The following is a 16,870-nucleotide window of genomic DNA, read 5'->3' as shown; positions in this document are numbered from 1 at the left end:
CCTCACTCTAAAAAGTCAATACTTAAGTATTTTAGCCAGTATATCACTGACTATGAGGTAGGTAATATTATTAGATCCCAGTGACAGAGTCATGGAATACACTTTTTTTGAGACATATTCTAATTCATATTACTGAAACCCCTTGGAAAATTTGTGCTTTTGATATTCCACTTCCTACTGAGAACTGGAGGGAAAATCACCTATTAATCTGTTCCTTCCCTGGCAACAAAGAATATACTTTACCCACTGGTTAGTTCCTTTATCAACTTTTATCAGAAAATCACTGGTTCCATTTTGGAATTTATATATTCTTACATATGTCCAATAAGTTGTTTTGTCCTCTTTTGCGCTTGCCTTAATTTGCCTAAACGAGGTCTTTACATACCAACACCTGCACTCCCTCAGAAGCCTATAAACACAGCTCCCAGGCATAGCAACTCTTGACTGCTATTATATTGTGTGTCAAATTTTATTTGTTCTTCCCATTGTCCAAATAAAGTAGCGTATTTTAGACTGTATTAAATGATTACTTCATATTTCACTTATCTTTTTCAGTTCAAAATTATATGAAAGGTGTCTTCCAATTCCCTTCCATAGGACAGCAATACAGGGACAATATATTGCAAACAGTAGGTACAACTGGATCCTGAATGTCCCCTAATATCCCATTATTCAATTATAGAGCTAAATAAATACTGCTAAGTCAAATCACTATGATGCAGATGTGATATTGTCACATAATAAGGAATATATTTGGTCTTTGGCCCTGGTCCTGGCACAATAGCTTCTAAATGCTTGGAAATTTCCTGAGTGATGAGGATGAGAGGAGTGTCTTTTGTTATTCATAATAGCCCTTTTCTAAGTTTATACTAATGAGGGAACTCTTGATGGGCTTCTTGATACTTTCAGGATGGAAGCTGGTTGCTAGCTCATTACCAACCATGTAATTAGAAGGTTGCAACTTTTAGCCCCGTCTTCTGACTTCCAGGGAGATACGGAAAGGCCTGGAGATTGAGTTAATCACGTATGTCCAATGAATCAGTCAACCGTGCCCAAGTAATGAAACCGCCATAAAAACCCTAAACATCAAGGTTCAGAGAGCTTCTGGGTTGGCAAACACATTGAGGTGCTGGGCCAGTGGCAGACCCCAGAGGGCCGGAAGCTCAGTGTGATGTCCTGCCCTGCCCCCACATCTTACCCTCCGCATTTCTTCCGTTTAGTTGTTCCTGAGCTGCATCCTTTCTAATAAACCAGTAAGAATACGTAAAGCCCTTTCCTGAGGTCTGTGAGTTGTTCTAACCGATTATGGAACCTGAGAGGAGGGCTGTGGGACCTCCAACTTACAGCTGGTTGGTCAGAAGTACAGGTGATCAATTAGGACCCACAGCTGGTAACTGAATTAGAGCATTTTTGTGGAACCGAGCCCTTAAACCCGTGGTGTCAGACACTAAGTCTGGGTAATTCGTGTCAGAACTGAGTCAGAGGACACTCAGTGAGTGTCTAGAGATTGGAGAATGACCAAGTCATTCAGTAGAGGAAAAAAACCCACACATTTGAGGCTAAAAGTGTTGTGAGTGAAAATACACAGCAAGACCAGTGGAAAAAACCTGCTAATGTTAACATTATAGGAAATGCCTATTTTTCATCCAAACATACTGAAATATTACTTATTTCATAGTTACAACCATATTAACCACATGACATAGATTTTCTGGGAGGGTGTACATTTTAAATTGAAATATTTTGTAAAATTGAACTTAAAGGATTGGCAGGATACGTACCTGGGATTGTAGTTTTTATGCAGTGGTTATTGCAATACAATTTACCTGCAGCACTCACATTAAAAGGGTATACCCTAGTATGTCTATTTATATCGTGAATTTATTCTGATTGGCTAGGGCCTGAGCCATACCACTTGGTAAGTATCTTGAATATTCTCTCTGCCACATGAAAGTAACTACTAAATGATAAGGAAGTTTTAAAATAAAGCACCAAGTGTATGTATTCCACATATTTGCAGTAATGTAATGAAATAATTACTTTTTCAGAGTATTTTGGAGTTATTACCAACATGGCATTAGTTGATGATTATTTATTTTCATCTCAGAGGCACTGGATTGAATTAATCATACTACCCAACTGATGGGACATTAGTATCATTAGTCTGTGCAGTGTGGTCATTCATTTATTCATTCATTCCTTTTCATCTCCATATCATAGTAAGCCATTTCTCTCCCCAACAGCAGAAATGTTTTAATATCCTTTGTGTGTATCATTTTTCATCTGAATGTGTTTTCTAAATTATATAGCATCAGACACATATTTTAATATAAAAATATGCAATTACATAATTATATGTATTAAACATATCTACACTGATATGTATGTATGTGTGTGTGTGTGAATACATCTTGGTTCACTAAACACATGACACTAAATACAGCCCATCAAATTTCTCTGTCAATATTTATCTAACCAGTTATTTCTGACTGCCGCCTCAGAGTCCATAGTTTTCCTCATAAAATCTTTCCTCTGCCAGTGATGACTGCTCAGATGGCTTCCAGATACCACTGAATAGAAAACACACAATAAGAAACATTACCATTATGAACATGTTGGTTCACTCAAGTGTAGAGACGTATGTGGAAATCTCCCAGGGCTGTACAAGGAGGGGTGGCGTGGTTCAGTCATTTGCACACTTCTCCACCCAATTTGACAATGAAATGTTGATACGTTCTTCAGCACAACTGCACCAGCAAACATTTGTACCAGCAGAGCCTGAGCATTCTTATTTCCCCACAGTCCCACCGATGTTTGACTTTATTTGGATGTTTATGTTTTCTGGTCCAATACATGTAAAATGGCATCTCAATGTTTTAGTTAGGGTTTTTCTCTTACTAGTGATTTCTGAGCCTCTGTTATATGATTACTGTTTGGACTTCTCTTATGTAGACTGAAAAAAGTCTCTTATTCCCCCAAGATGTCTACATCCTAATCCTTGGAACCTGTGAATATCACCTTACATGACGCAGAGGGCTTTGTAAGTGTGATTAAATTAAGGATATTGAGTTGTGAGATCATCCTGGATTATCCCAGTGGGTTCTGATAGAGGGAGGCAGAAGACCAGAATCAACAGTAGATGCGATGACAGAAATGAGGTTGGAGCAGTGTGAGGCTGGACCATGAAGAAGGTGTCCTCTAGAAGCTGAAAGAGGGAAGGAAATGGTTTTCCCCTCAGAGCCTCCAGAAAATGTGAGCCCTGCTAGCACCTTGACTTTAGCCTAGTGAGACTAATTTTTTTTTTCTAGCTTCCGGCAGATTGCATTTCAATAATTCAACAAGTATTTATTTGAGTACCTACCTTAACCAAATACAGCTGTGATCTTGTAGGTTGAATCCCAGAACACTATTATAAGCAACAAAGACACACTGCAGCCACAAAGGTTTCTTGAACACCAAACGTGTGTTTAAAGATGGGAAATATTCAAGGGATGAGAGTTGAGGAGGTGTTCAAATTGAATTCAAAAATAAACATGTTTAGCACTTGTCTTCTCAGTTAATCAATAGTCGGTATTCATATGCCACCGACATGGGTCTAGATGTAAGAATGTGATGCTTCTGTGCATTCAGTTCCTTTATCTTTTCCCATTTCATTAAGCTATTTAATCCAGAATGATTCCAGCTCATTTTGCAAATGAGGAAGACAGAAACTCACAGAGACTAAATGATTCCTTTCAGTTCACACAACTGGTAAGGGGCAGAGTCTACACCAGGACCCAGGTCTTCTGACCCCTATGCTGCTGTCCAGTTTTATTAGCAAACATTTATTTTCACATAAATACTTACGTGTTTCCATATATTTAACATTAATACAAAAGCCTGAAAGACAGATTGTAAAAACTGCTACTCAAAACAGTCTGTATTTGAACTGTTTATTACCTGCACTCCAGGAAACAAGAAAGTTTTGCTAAGTAAAAAAATCAGGTGAACTGAACAGTGTGCCTCATAGCTTGGTTGATTGACATACTCGCTGCAGCTCCTTATCTCATCCTGAATTAGTAACAGATTTCACACCACATGGGTCTTTAAACCCCATGTTGAGGGACACAGATGAAAATTCTTGTAGAGTTGACCTGGAAATCTGGGTACACTAAAGATTTTGCAGCAACCAGATGACGAAGAGAAAATTACCCGTATAACCACTGTAAACTGTGGCTCCAGAAGGTTCAGTGGCAAGGATTGATACTCACCTAATCAATGGCCTGATTTTTCATTTTGCGTTGAGGAAACACACATATTCTAGGTATGCCATTATGCTCCCTTTGCCTGGCAACTTGTTTCTTCACATACGAACACTCCATTCACTACCAGCTCCTTTTCCCTGCCAGTGCCCCAACTTTTCACACATTTTCTGTATCAGTAGCTGGGGACGTGGGTAGGGAGAAAGAGAACAATTTTGCCTCAGCCAGATGTCATCTACAATTTTAAGGTTAGCATCAAAAAGGAAGTAGAAGAGAAGAGTTTAAGCTGAATGAAAGATTCTGCTTAAGGATTTTATTCCCTCTTGTCCTGAGAAACTGAATAAAAATACAGAAAGTACACTGAGGTCACCCATCTCTATATATGCCAGTGAGTAGAGTAGGTAAAGCTCAGGAGGCAAAGATATGTAAGATAAGGAAGATTTAGAGCTGATTATGAACAGAAGTTATCCTTTGTCTACCTATGCCAGAATATTCTATTTCAAAAGCAAAACAAAACTAGTACAATTAAAATACCTGGTTGAATTCTTTCCTTGGAGGGGGTGTATAAACTGTAGCCTCAAGTACTTTCTAAAATTATATGTGCCCATGCTAAAAAGAAACCTTTTGGAATTCTGTGAAAACTTTATTTGAATCTGTTTAAACCATGTCATATTTTTAGGGAGTGTTTTGGGAATTTCTAAAAAGTGCATTTTGATAAGAGGTAAAATCAAATATATCTTTCCCCACATGGCACAGAAACCATTCAACCATTGCCCACTTGCTATTCTGTACTTTGCACGCCCAGCTGTTTCCAGAAGAAACCATCCCTGATGATAACAACTTTGGCCCAGTGAAACTGATTTTAAACTTCTAAATTCCAGAACTACATAATAATAAATGTTTATTGTTTAAGTCACTAATTTGTGGTAAATTTTTACAACAGCAAAGAGAATTAATACATCTTACCTTATAAATTTCATATTTTTGCAAGATTATGTTTTCTGCTTTTTTCTTGTTGTGCAAGTTTATTGATATTCTGGATGTAATTCACATAAAAATTTTGGTTGATATGGCAACTATCTTCTTTTCTGCCATCAGCTGTCAGTTATTGTTATTCATGGAATCCTTCATTGAACATGACTTTTGATAGAATCATCATTTTTGTTTTGGGGTTTATACTTTTGAACATATTTTTCAGGAAGTCAACTTCCTTAGTTCACAAGGAGCCTCCATTTGCCTTTGCTAAATATATAGTTTTACTATCACTCTGAAGTCTATAACCATCTAGAGGCCAAATTTATATTTTGTGTTAGGTAAAGGTACATTTTTATTCTTCCTCTTAAACCAGGTTCATTTTCCCATCATCACTATGTATTCCATTCACAATTTTTAGTGATAACACCATTATTAGCTAATATATATATTATATTTTGTATATATATTATGTATAGAATTATTATGTTTTATCTGTCTCTGTGATTTCTATTTTCCTCACTATGACTATTTTTTCTGTTTTTGAATTGATATTTTATTATTCTTTTTTAATTTTTATTTGTATCATGATTTCTCTTAAGGCTCATACTTAGAGTTATCTATTAAATTCCTCACACACCATGACACCTCCAAGTCCATTTAACAATAACAACAAAAATAATTTTTAAAAGCTGCCTATTTGGTTTCTACTGAAACATGAGTCAGATAGTGGGCTACATATGAGAAAGTGGTACTTCATTTGCCTCAAATGGGGGAAGGAGCAACAAAGGTGTGGGGTGTATGTGTTTGTTTAGCCATTCAGATATTTTAGTTACAAATTTTGTTATCTGAAGATATTTTTCAATTTCTGTGTGAATGGGCATTATATACTACCCAATAGTGATTGGATCATTTGAGAAATTATGATAATATGGCCCAGGAAATTTGTACAATTTGAGTCTCATTTTATGTGAATGAAGTTGCTAAATATATCAAAAATAAAAATTGAGTTTCAAAATGAGAATTAGCCTTTGTATTTTCCAAATAACCCAGAGTTTCATGTATGAGTTGCAGTAAAGGTTTTATGCTCATTAGCTCAAAAATTGAAACAAACTAATCCCTGTCACAAGAACATCTTTGGATATTCACAGTTCCAGAAATAACATCTCTGACTTCAAACCAAATTATTTTTCTAACCCTAGAAGCACATACATTATTTACAAAAGTTTTTACTTAATAATGTAAAAATTCCCTAATCCTGCCTATATATTAGTATAGCTTAATATCTGTCTTCCCTAAATCAGTCTTTCATGCTTCCTTCCCTAACTCCTCCCACTGTGTTTTACACTTTTTCTTAAAACAAAAACCAGGTAATGTCTCAAAAGAATCTCAAACTGCCCTTGCTTCCCATTGTTCTTAGGCTAAAGATCTACCTTTGTTGCAGTACTACAAGTCAGTGTTAGGAGTTCTCATTATATAACTTGCCATTTTCTTCTCATGTGTTTGTTTCTTTTTTAAATTGTACTTCATTTTTTCATTCTGGACATTAAAACATTGAATATTCTATATATAGCTAATTTTAGCAATACTAGTGTTTGAAGAATACATTTTTTGTCAACTGATATAAAATGAAACTTCTGTCCTTTAGCAAATTGCCACAGATATCAATTCATTTCTGAAATATCTACAGGCATATGTCACTTCATTGTGCTTCATGTTGTTGGGCTTTGCAGATATTGCATATTTTGCAAATTGAAGACTGGTGGCAACTCTGTGTTAAGCAAGTCTGTTGGCGCCATTTTTCTCACAGTATTTGCTGACTTCTTGTCTCTGCCACATTTTGGTAATTCTCACAGTATTTCAAACTTCTTATTATACTTGTTGTGGTGATCTGTGATCAGTGATCTTTGATGTTACTGTCGTCCTTGTTTTAGGGGCACCACGAATGACACCCGTGTGAGAAGGCAAACCTAAGTGTTATGTGTGTTCTGAGTATTGCACTGACTGTCTCTTCCGCCATTTCTGTCCCTCTCCTCAGGCCTCCTGATTCTATAAGACACAACAATACTGAAATTAGGCCAATTAATATCCTACAATGGCCTCTAAGTGTTTAAGTGAAAGGAAGAAAAGTACATTGCTAATTTTCAATCAAAAACTAGAAATGACTGAGCTTGGTGAAGAAGGCAAGTCCATAACCAAGATAGGCAAAAAGTAGGCCTCTTGTGCCAGTTAGCTAAGCTGTGAATGCAAAGGAAAGGTCTTTAAGGAAATTAGAAGTGCTACTCTAGTAAACACATGAATGATACGAAAGGAAAACAGCTTTACTGCTGATAACAGAGAAAGTTTGGGTGGCCTAGATAGAAGATCAAACCAGACACATATTCCTTTAAGTCAAAGCTTAATCCAGAGCAAGGCCCTGACTTCTTTCAATTCTATGAGGGCTGAAAGAGGTGAGGAGGCTGCAGAAGAAAAGTTGGAAGCTAGTAGAGGTAGGTTCATGGGGTTGAAAAAAAGAAGTCTTCTCCATAATATAAAAGTACAAGGTAGAAGAAGTAAGTGCTGATGTAAAGCTGCACTAAGTTATCCAGAAGATCTAGCTAAGATATAGTGATCAATGAAGGTGGTTACACCAAACAACCAATTTTCAATGTTGACAAAACAGCCTTATATTGGAAGAAGATACCATCTAGAATTTTCATAGCTAGAGAGGAGAAGTCAGTCACCCTGACTTCAAAGGACAGGGTGACTCTCTTGTTAGGGGCTAATGCAACTGATGATTTGAAATTGAAACCGATGCTCTTTTCTCATTCTGAAAATCCTAGGGCCCTTAAGAGTTCTGCTAAATATACTCTACCTGTGCTCTATAAATGGAACAACAAAGCCTGGTTGATAGCTCGTCTGTCTGTAACATGGATTACTGAATATTTTAAGACCATTGTTGAGAACTGCTGCTCCGAAAAAAGATAATTTTCAAAATACTACCGCTCGTTGACAATGCACCTTGTTACCCAAGAGCTCTGATGAAGATGTGCAATGAGATGAATGTTGTTTTCATGCCTGCTCACACACACCATCCACCTGTAGCTCATGGGTCAGGAGTCATTTTGACTTTTAAGTCTTTCTATTTGAGAAATACATTTTGTTAAGCTATAGCGGGCATATATAGTGATGGATTTGGGCAAAGTAAATTGAAAAGCTTCCTGAAAGGATTTGCCATTCTAGACGCCATTAGGAATCTTTTTGAGTCATGGGACAAGTTCAAAATATTAACATAAACAGGAGTTTGGAAGAAGTTGATTCCAATCCTTATGGATGACTGTGAGGGCTTCAAGACTTCAGTGGAAACAGTACCTACAAATGTGGTGGAAATAGCAAGAGAACTAGGATTAGAAGTGGAGCCTGGAAATGGGACTGAATTGCTGCAACCTCATAATAAAACTTGAATAGATGAGGAATTGCTTCTTATGGATAAGTAAAGAAGGTGCTTTCTTCAGATGGAATCTACTCCTGGTGAAGATGCTCTGAAAATTGTCAGAATGACAGCAAAAGAATTAAAATATTACATAAACTTGGCTGACAAAGCAGTGGCAAGGTTTGAGAGGATTGACTTGAATTTTGAAAGAAGTTCTCCTGTGGGTAAAATGCCACCAAGCAGCATTGAGTGCTACAGAGATATTGCTCATGAAAGAAAGAATTAATTGATGGCAAAAACTTTATTGTTGTCTTATTTTAAGACACTGCCACAGCCACCCCAACCTTCAGCACCTACCGCCTTGGTCAGAAGCCGTCAACATTGAGGCAAGACCTTCCACCCACAAAGAGATTATGACTCATTGAAAGCTAGCATTTTTTAGCAATAAATTCTGGTAGCATTATTTAGCAATAAAGTGTTTTTAAATTAAGGCATGAGCATTATTTTTTAGACATAATGCCATTGCATACTTAATGTACTATAGTATATTGTAAACATAACTTTTATATGCACTGGGAAACTAAAACATTAATTTGACTTGCTTTATTGCAGTATTACTTTATTTTGGTGGTCAGGAACGTTTCTGAGGCATGCCTGTGTTTTGATCCATTTTTCCCTATTTTATTTCATTTCCAATGTTAGTTTGCAATAGATTTTTTTTTTTTTTTAAGAATTGCCAAGGGTATTATTTGATCTTTAATCTCCCAAATATATTTTGATCCAGTTTGACAAATATCATTATTTGGAATTATTGGGTTTACACATTTAATCCTGGGTTATTGCTATTTTGCCATTACTGACTCTTCCTGTTCATAAACATAGTGTATCTTTTGTTTTAACTAGAAGGTTTCTAATGTACTACAATAAAATATTGAGTTTCTGGTCCCAATAGTCTGACTCACATGCATTTTGTCACTGTAATGCTATAGCTCACATCAAGGGCTCTGATTCTAAGGACATATAGGAATGGAACATGTACAGTACAACTGTTGAGTTAGACACTTCACTTTAAGTGGTCTGAATAGTAAGCTGCCCTGCCTACCTTTATTCTTGTGGTTAAAAGGATAAAATCCATTTCATCGGACTGATTTCTTATTTGTTTTTGTCTTTACTTTCAAGGTCTTATTGAACTGAACCACTTTTCTCTTTAATTTACTAATTTAACTCTTAATTTAGCTAGCTAAATTTAATGCTTTTCTCTCTTCATATGCAATAGAATCCTCCCCCCAGTCAATACTCCCCTCAATAGTAACCTTTCAATAACACTCTGGTAGGATTGCTTTAGTTCCCTTTTTATTTGACCTATTTTGGAAAATAATCTTATCCTGTAATTTGGACCAAAGAATATGAGATAAAATGTAGAGATCGGACAAAGAAATGAGAAGATATGTGGGTAACACACTGCTGTTTTTTTATCAATTTCTCCTCACATAAATTCCAATTAAGCCAGGTTTCTAAGTTTTCAGGTCTCACTTATTAGTGGTATAAGTTAATGACCTTGCTTGGTTAGTTTAGTTGTGTTGAAAATGTAGTTTAAGATCCTCTTACCTGTAACAACTTGTCATACAGGGCTCTTATTTTCAGTAAGGTTTGTAAAAGTAGGTCAAACAAACACCATTCCTCTATGGTTTAGCAAGGGACTACTTAGAGTCTCCCTTATATTATTTTTCCCCAAATCTGTAGAGTTTTGAAATCCTGCCTCGATTCCAGAGTTTAGCCTTCTACAGTGAATTGTTCTGATAAGATTCAGTGCCACTAAAGTCGAGAATTTTTCTTGAGAGTAAAACATGTCAAAATTCATTTTGTTTTCTAGTGTGCCTCTTTCATTTTCAATATGAAATCAAAACAATGTTATCTCCTCCAGGGAAAGTGAATGACACAAATTGATAACATATTCTTAGAAAAATATTGAAGAGAAAGAAGAGGCATCTTTTCTATGACCATTCTAAGTTTCATTCTTAAAAGTCTGAGTCAATAAACTATAGTGAATCTGTTAAACAGATCTGTTAACCCTTTGGGCGAAGCCGCAATGCACTTATATCATGTTAGTAAAAGATACATTTCACATAAAAACCAAAAATAATATACTTCTATTTTCTTCTATATATTAGTAGATTGGTTAGTAGCCATAAGCATAATCATCCAATTATTTCAAAGAATAAATATTCTCAATAATGATGTAGGGAAATGCTCTGCATTTATGTAGTATTGTTCATTTCTTGGTAGGATTTATTTTCATAAGTAGACAGTCTGAGAAAGTGAAAAGAGGAAAGTATCCAGGTGACTTTGAAATTACTATGTACATGGTCAGATCTTAGAAGCTTATCTTTATAATACTTTCTACAAAAAAATCTAACTCTTTTATATTAGGAACATGGCTGAGTGTGGTGGATCAGTCCAGGTTCAATAAGAGATTTGACCTGAGGCAATTGTGGGAGCCGGTTAAGCAGTGTCTTTAAAGAGGTTGTCTTCCTGTTGGATTGATGCTAACACTTGAAAACCACAGGGCAAGCAGTTGGGTTAGGCAGAGAGATGTATGGCTGGCAAGAACAAGTTGGAACCTATGAGCATGAGCTACAGCCCCCAGAGATGGACTAAAATGCCTGTCTATTCTCATTGTTTCTGACTTCAGTAGATTAAGGTCCCTGAAGAAACCCAGGTCTTTTATCATGGAGCCAACACACACACACACACACACACACACACACACACACACACACAAACAGCCAGCATTTGGAAGAGCTGGAAAAAAAAAAATCCAATACTTAAAGACTTAGTAGTTAATGATAAAATGTGACCAGTCTCTATATGTTTTAGCATGTCTTTCCCAACTAAATTGAATGACTATAAAATAAATCATATTTGCCATTAGAAAAAGTTACTTAATAACAGATTTGATAGGATTGTTTGCATCATTGTCCTCCCACTTTCCAGTTGGATAGTATCTCATGTATTTTATTCTTTAATTTTTGTAAGCTCTACTGGTATGCAAAATAGGTTAAATATTAGTATTCCAATCCCTGTGGCATTTTAATTTTGAATTTAGTTTTGCATGATTTATCAGGGGCAAAAGAAGGCATAAAAGCAGAGATCAGACAACATGTTTTTTCCTTATGTATTGGTTTTCACATTCATTGTTTGCTTTTCAGTTCAATGGAGTGTTTTACTTTTTAATGGCTCAATTCACTGTTGTTTCAAAAGACAATCTATAAAAGACATGAGGATGTTTTGTTATTTTTCTCATCAAAAATTGATGTAAAGGGCTAAGGTGTAGTTTCTATAGTATGTGTTATCATTTGTCTTGTCTACTTCTTGGTTTCATAAACTACTGACATTAAAATTGAACACATAAGATTATTTAAAAGTACTTGTTCAGAATGTATGTAGTAGAAATGGTGGAAGCTGGGAGAATATTTTACATGTGAATAAAAGACCAAAAGTAGGACACATATCCCCTACTATCTGAAGTAGCGTTCCTATGGAAACTTTCATGAGCCAAAATGATGTAAAGTGAAAGGCAATTACCATTAATTTATATGGAAAATTTTTTTAGCATTTCCAGACCCAAAAATAACCTCTCTCAAGCTCTGTGAAACCTTAGGACCCATTTTGCTAAAACTGGTCATTAAGCAGTGAAGAGATCCTCAACAAAAGTAGAGATAAGGTGAATGCAAATTAAAGCCAAAAATATCTACCAAATATCTTCTAGAATGACTAATGTTAAAATGAACAAATATTTGCAGCAAACAAAACTCTCATATACTGCTAGGAGTATAAAATTGTATAACACTTTGGAAAACATTTTGTCTGTTTCTTAAATAATTTAAACATACTCTTCTCATGTGACCCAGTCTTTCCACTCCTAGCTACTTATCCAAAAGACATTAAAAAATGTGTCCACACGGGCGCCTGGGTGGCTCAGTTGGTTAAGCGACTGCCTTCGGCTCAGGTCATGATCCTGGAGTCCCTGGATCGAGTCCTGCATCGGGCTCCCTGCTCGGCAGGGAGTCTGCTTCTCCCTCTGACCCTCCCCCCCTCTTATGTGCTCTCTCTCATTCTCTCTCTCTCAAATAAATAAATAAAATCTTTAAAAAAAAAAAAAATGTGTCCACACAAGGACATGTACATGATGATTTACAACAGCAAACTTCACAATAGTCAAAAACTAGAAATAACCCAAATGTACATCGACATATAAATGGACAAATAAAATGTAATATGTCTTTCAATGAAATATTTCTCAGCAGCAAAAGGAAACAAATTATTGATAAACACAAAAACATGGATGAATCTCAAAATCATAGTGAATAAAAACAGGCAGGAACAAAATTGTGCATACAAAATTCAAATTAATCCATAGTGACCAAAAGCAGGGCAGACATTGCTGAGTCATGGGTGGAGGGAGAAATGTATTGCAAAAAGCCATGAGAAATTTGTATGTGTAGAGGGACGGGTGATGAAAATATACTGAATCTTGATCGCTATGGTGATGGCAGAGGTTTGTATCATGGTCACCATTCATTGAATTGTACAGTTGAAATGGATGAGGTTTATAGTACATAAAATATTCCTCAATAAAATCAATGAGAAATCAGTGTGACAGCTAAATTGAACTAGTGATGGAACTTTCGGTAACTGTCCACAGTCCTAGTATTATTTTAACAAGATTCATAAATGGATTGGATTGATCTATTAGGAGGTATGGTAGCACTTAGCAAGAATCAGCAGAATGGCAAGTCTTATTTAAATTTCAAAGATTGCTTAAATGCTAAGCTGACTAAAAAGAAGCAACACTGTGCCCTTAAATACAAAAGGAATTCATTTGAATCGTCCACTTCTCAGTGTTCCAAAGGCCCTGGGAATTTTGTGAAAAAAAAAAGAGAAAAATTGCTAAAATCTTATATATGGACATGGACATCATTTATACTTTTAAAACAAAGTGACTGTGTTGTTACTATTTTTTAATTTATTTGATACAATTTTTATACAGCAATTATGTTTTCCTGCTCTTTCTTCCTATTATACTTTTGCCATCTCCAAAGTAACTGTTGGAGATTTACTATGTGGCCAACAATAAATTAGTTGCCATCATGATATTAGAAGAAAGAGACCTGTTTCTTACTCTCAAGAATATTACTATAAAATTTAAGTTAAACTGAGCATGCTCTGAACTTTGAATGGTATTAAAATTTATAAAATTATTGAAATATTTTGGTCATTTAAACTGATGATAATAAAAAGATAAAGAACTAAATAAATCCACTGTATTCAAAAGGAAAGTCTCTAATAACCTTTGAATTGTAAAATCCTACATATATCAAATATTTTATTAAGAAAAGGAGATTTCAGAATGTCTACCCATTCTAAAATAGCCAGGACAAAAAGAACTTAAATAAAATTGATGGTGGGGGTAAAATAGAAAGCATAGGGCTTAAAACAATTTCATTTTATTGTATAGATTATTAATATCTTGGAAGATATGCCATATTAAAAAAAGAATTACACTAAAATGAATATACTCAACTACATTAACTCCATAGTCTCCAAAGGGAAAAAATCTTAATATTAAATTAATATTACTAAAAAAATATTAAAAGAATATTTTAATAGTTTCCTGGGGTTGCCATTAGAAAGAAGCACAAATTGGGTGGCTTATACAACAGAAATGTGGCTTCATAGTTCTGAAGGCTAAAAATTAGAAATCCAAAATCAAAGTGTGGGCAGGGTTGCTTCCTTCTGAGGGCTGTGAGAGAGAATCTGTTCCATGTCTTTCCTGGTTTCCTGGTTTCAGGAGTTTCTTAACTTGTAGATCCTTCTCTGTCTTCACATTATCTTCCCTCTTTACATCTCTCTCTCTGTCCCAAATTTCTCCTTTTTATAAGGACACCAGTCTTCTTAGATCAGGGCCAACTTTAATGACTTCGTCTTAACTTGATCAGATACAAAGGTCTTATTTCCAAATAAGATCACATTCACAAGTACTGGGGGTTAGAATTTCATGATCTTTGCGGGGGTGGGGGGGCACAATTTAATCCATAACAAGTATTTGAGTATCACTGCAAAATAGTTAAAGATCTGTTCAGGAAAGAAAATAATATGAGATTATTTAGCACCATTAGGATATTGTTTTCTCTAGCCAAATTAGATTACTTTCTCAGGTTTTAAAATAGCATATGCAATTACAGTTTCTGGAATGTGGGAAAGCTGGTCAAAACTAGGTAGGAGTGTAATGGTCCCAGAGAAAGAATAGAACAAAGGAATTTCATTATATCAAATCTCAATTGGCTGGATATTGCCTTGGATACTAAGAGAAAAAAGAGGAGGAGGAGGAGGAGGAAGAGGAGAGGGGAAAGAAGGAAGCAGAGGAGGAAGAGGAGGAGGAAGAAGAAGAAGAAGAAGCAGAAGAAGAAGGGAGAAGAGAGAAGCAGAAGAAGAAGGAGAAGAAAGAAGAAGAAAAGGAGAAGAAAGAGAAGAAGGAGGAGAGGGAGAAGGAGAAGAGGAGGAGGAGGAGGAGGAAGAAGAAGAAGAAGAAGAAGAAGAAGAAGAAGAAGAAGAAGATGATAGGGGGAGAAGGAGAAGAAAAAGGACAGAAGATGAAGAAGAGAAGGAGGAGAAGGAGAAGCAGCAGCAGTAGTGATTGCTAAGATGCATCAAAGTTTTAATGAGCATAAATGTATTTTTGGTTACATATAGCTAGCTACTAAATGGTTAACTAATAAAATATACTCCTCTGTATATCTGAACTGCCAAACACATTTCACATTGTTTGTTGTGATAAAAGTAGGTAAAAGTGGGTTAAGAGATGGGAGATTTTAGTGTATTTTATCTAGTAGATAATTCCTAAACCTTATGACCGAAAGAATATAAATTTGGACTACTGATTTAAACCACATCTGAGATATGAATTCACAATTGTCCTAGTTCTAAAATTTACAAATGAGATGGTATGGGAGGAATATCCTAAAAGACAGTAGAATCAAATTTAAAATAAACAATAAACACCTCAAAGGATTTAAGTAGTAAACCCGACCAAGATTTATTAATGCGGTATAAAAAAGGCAAAAATCTTTGGTGTGAACAATGTGTTAAAAAATTACAAAAATATTTTACATCTTCTCTACACTTGAATAATAAAACAATAACATCATCAGTTAAGTAAAATTTCATTATTCTGTTTTAGTCTTTATTTTCTACAGTTGGATTATGTTTTCCATTTCTTGACATCAAACTCACATAAACATATTGCAAACCAGAATGATAGATAAATATAAATTTGAAAGAACTTGGGGCGCCTGGATGGCTCAGTCATTAAGCGTCAGCCTTCGGCTCAGGTCATGATCCCAGGGTCCTGGGATTGAGCCCCGCAACTGGCTCCCTGCTCCACGAGGAGCCTGCTTCTCTCTCTCCCACTCCCCCTGCTTGTGTTCCCTCTCTCACTGTGTCTCTCTCTGTCAAATAAATAAATAAAAATCTTAAAAAAAAAAGAAATTGTAAATAAAGTTGCTTTTTTTTTTTTAAAGAAAGAACTTGGTGGCATATAATGTGGACTGCTTCAAATATTAGAACACATATTATTTGGAATATGAGGGGAACTTGACTTGCATAATTTCAGAGGTGAGAATTAGAACCAATTAGATTTTATAGTTAAAAAATTCTGCTTATTATAAAGAATATTTATATGGTCCTGATAAAGTTTTTACTGTTCAAAGATGAAATGGACATTTATGTTGTTCTTTGCTCATGAACTCTGTTTTCTTTGAAGAATACTTAGATCCTATTCCAAACAAGCCACTTGAATGGAAGCAGCCACAGATCTGCAGACTTTTTAAGGCGACACCAGAATAATTTTTCCTAGTGTTTTATTTTTTAATTTTATTTATTTACTTATTTTTTAAAGATTTTATTTATTTTTCAACAGAGAGAGACACAGTGAGAGAGGGAACACAAGCAGGGGGAGTGGGAGAGGGAGAAGCAGGCTTCCCGCGGAGCAGGGAGCCCGATGTGGGACTCAATCCCAAGACCCTGGGATCACGACCTAAGCTGAAGGCAGACGCTTAAGGACTGAGCTGCCCAGGTGCCCTTTCCTAGTATTTTAAAGTGTAGTTCACGGCTATGCTATGAAAGAGACTTGTTAAGCAATAAAATTCAATGAATCTATGATTGTAATGGGGTTTACAATAATCTC

The sequence above is a fragment of the Phoca vitulina genome, unplaced genomic scaffold (assembly GCF_004348235.1).
Source record: "Phoca vitulina isolate PV1807 unplaced genomic scaffold, GSC_HSeal_1.0 scaffold72, whole genome shotgun sequence".
NCBI lineage: Eukaryota > Metazoa > Chordata > Mammalia > Carnivora > Phocidae > Phoca > Phoca vitulina.
The sequence above is the reverse complement of the archived record's forward strand: the minus strand, read 5'-3'. Positions refer to the sequence as shown.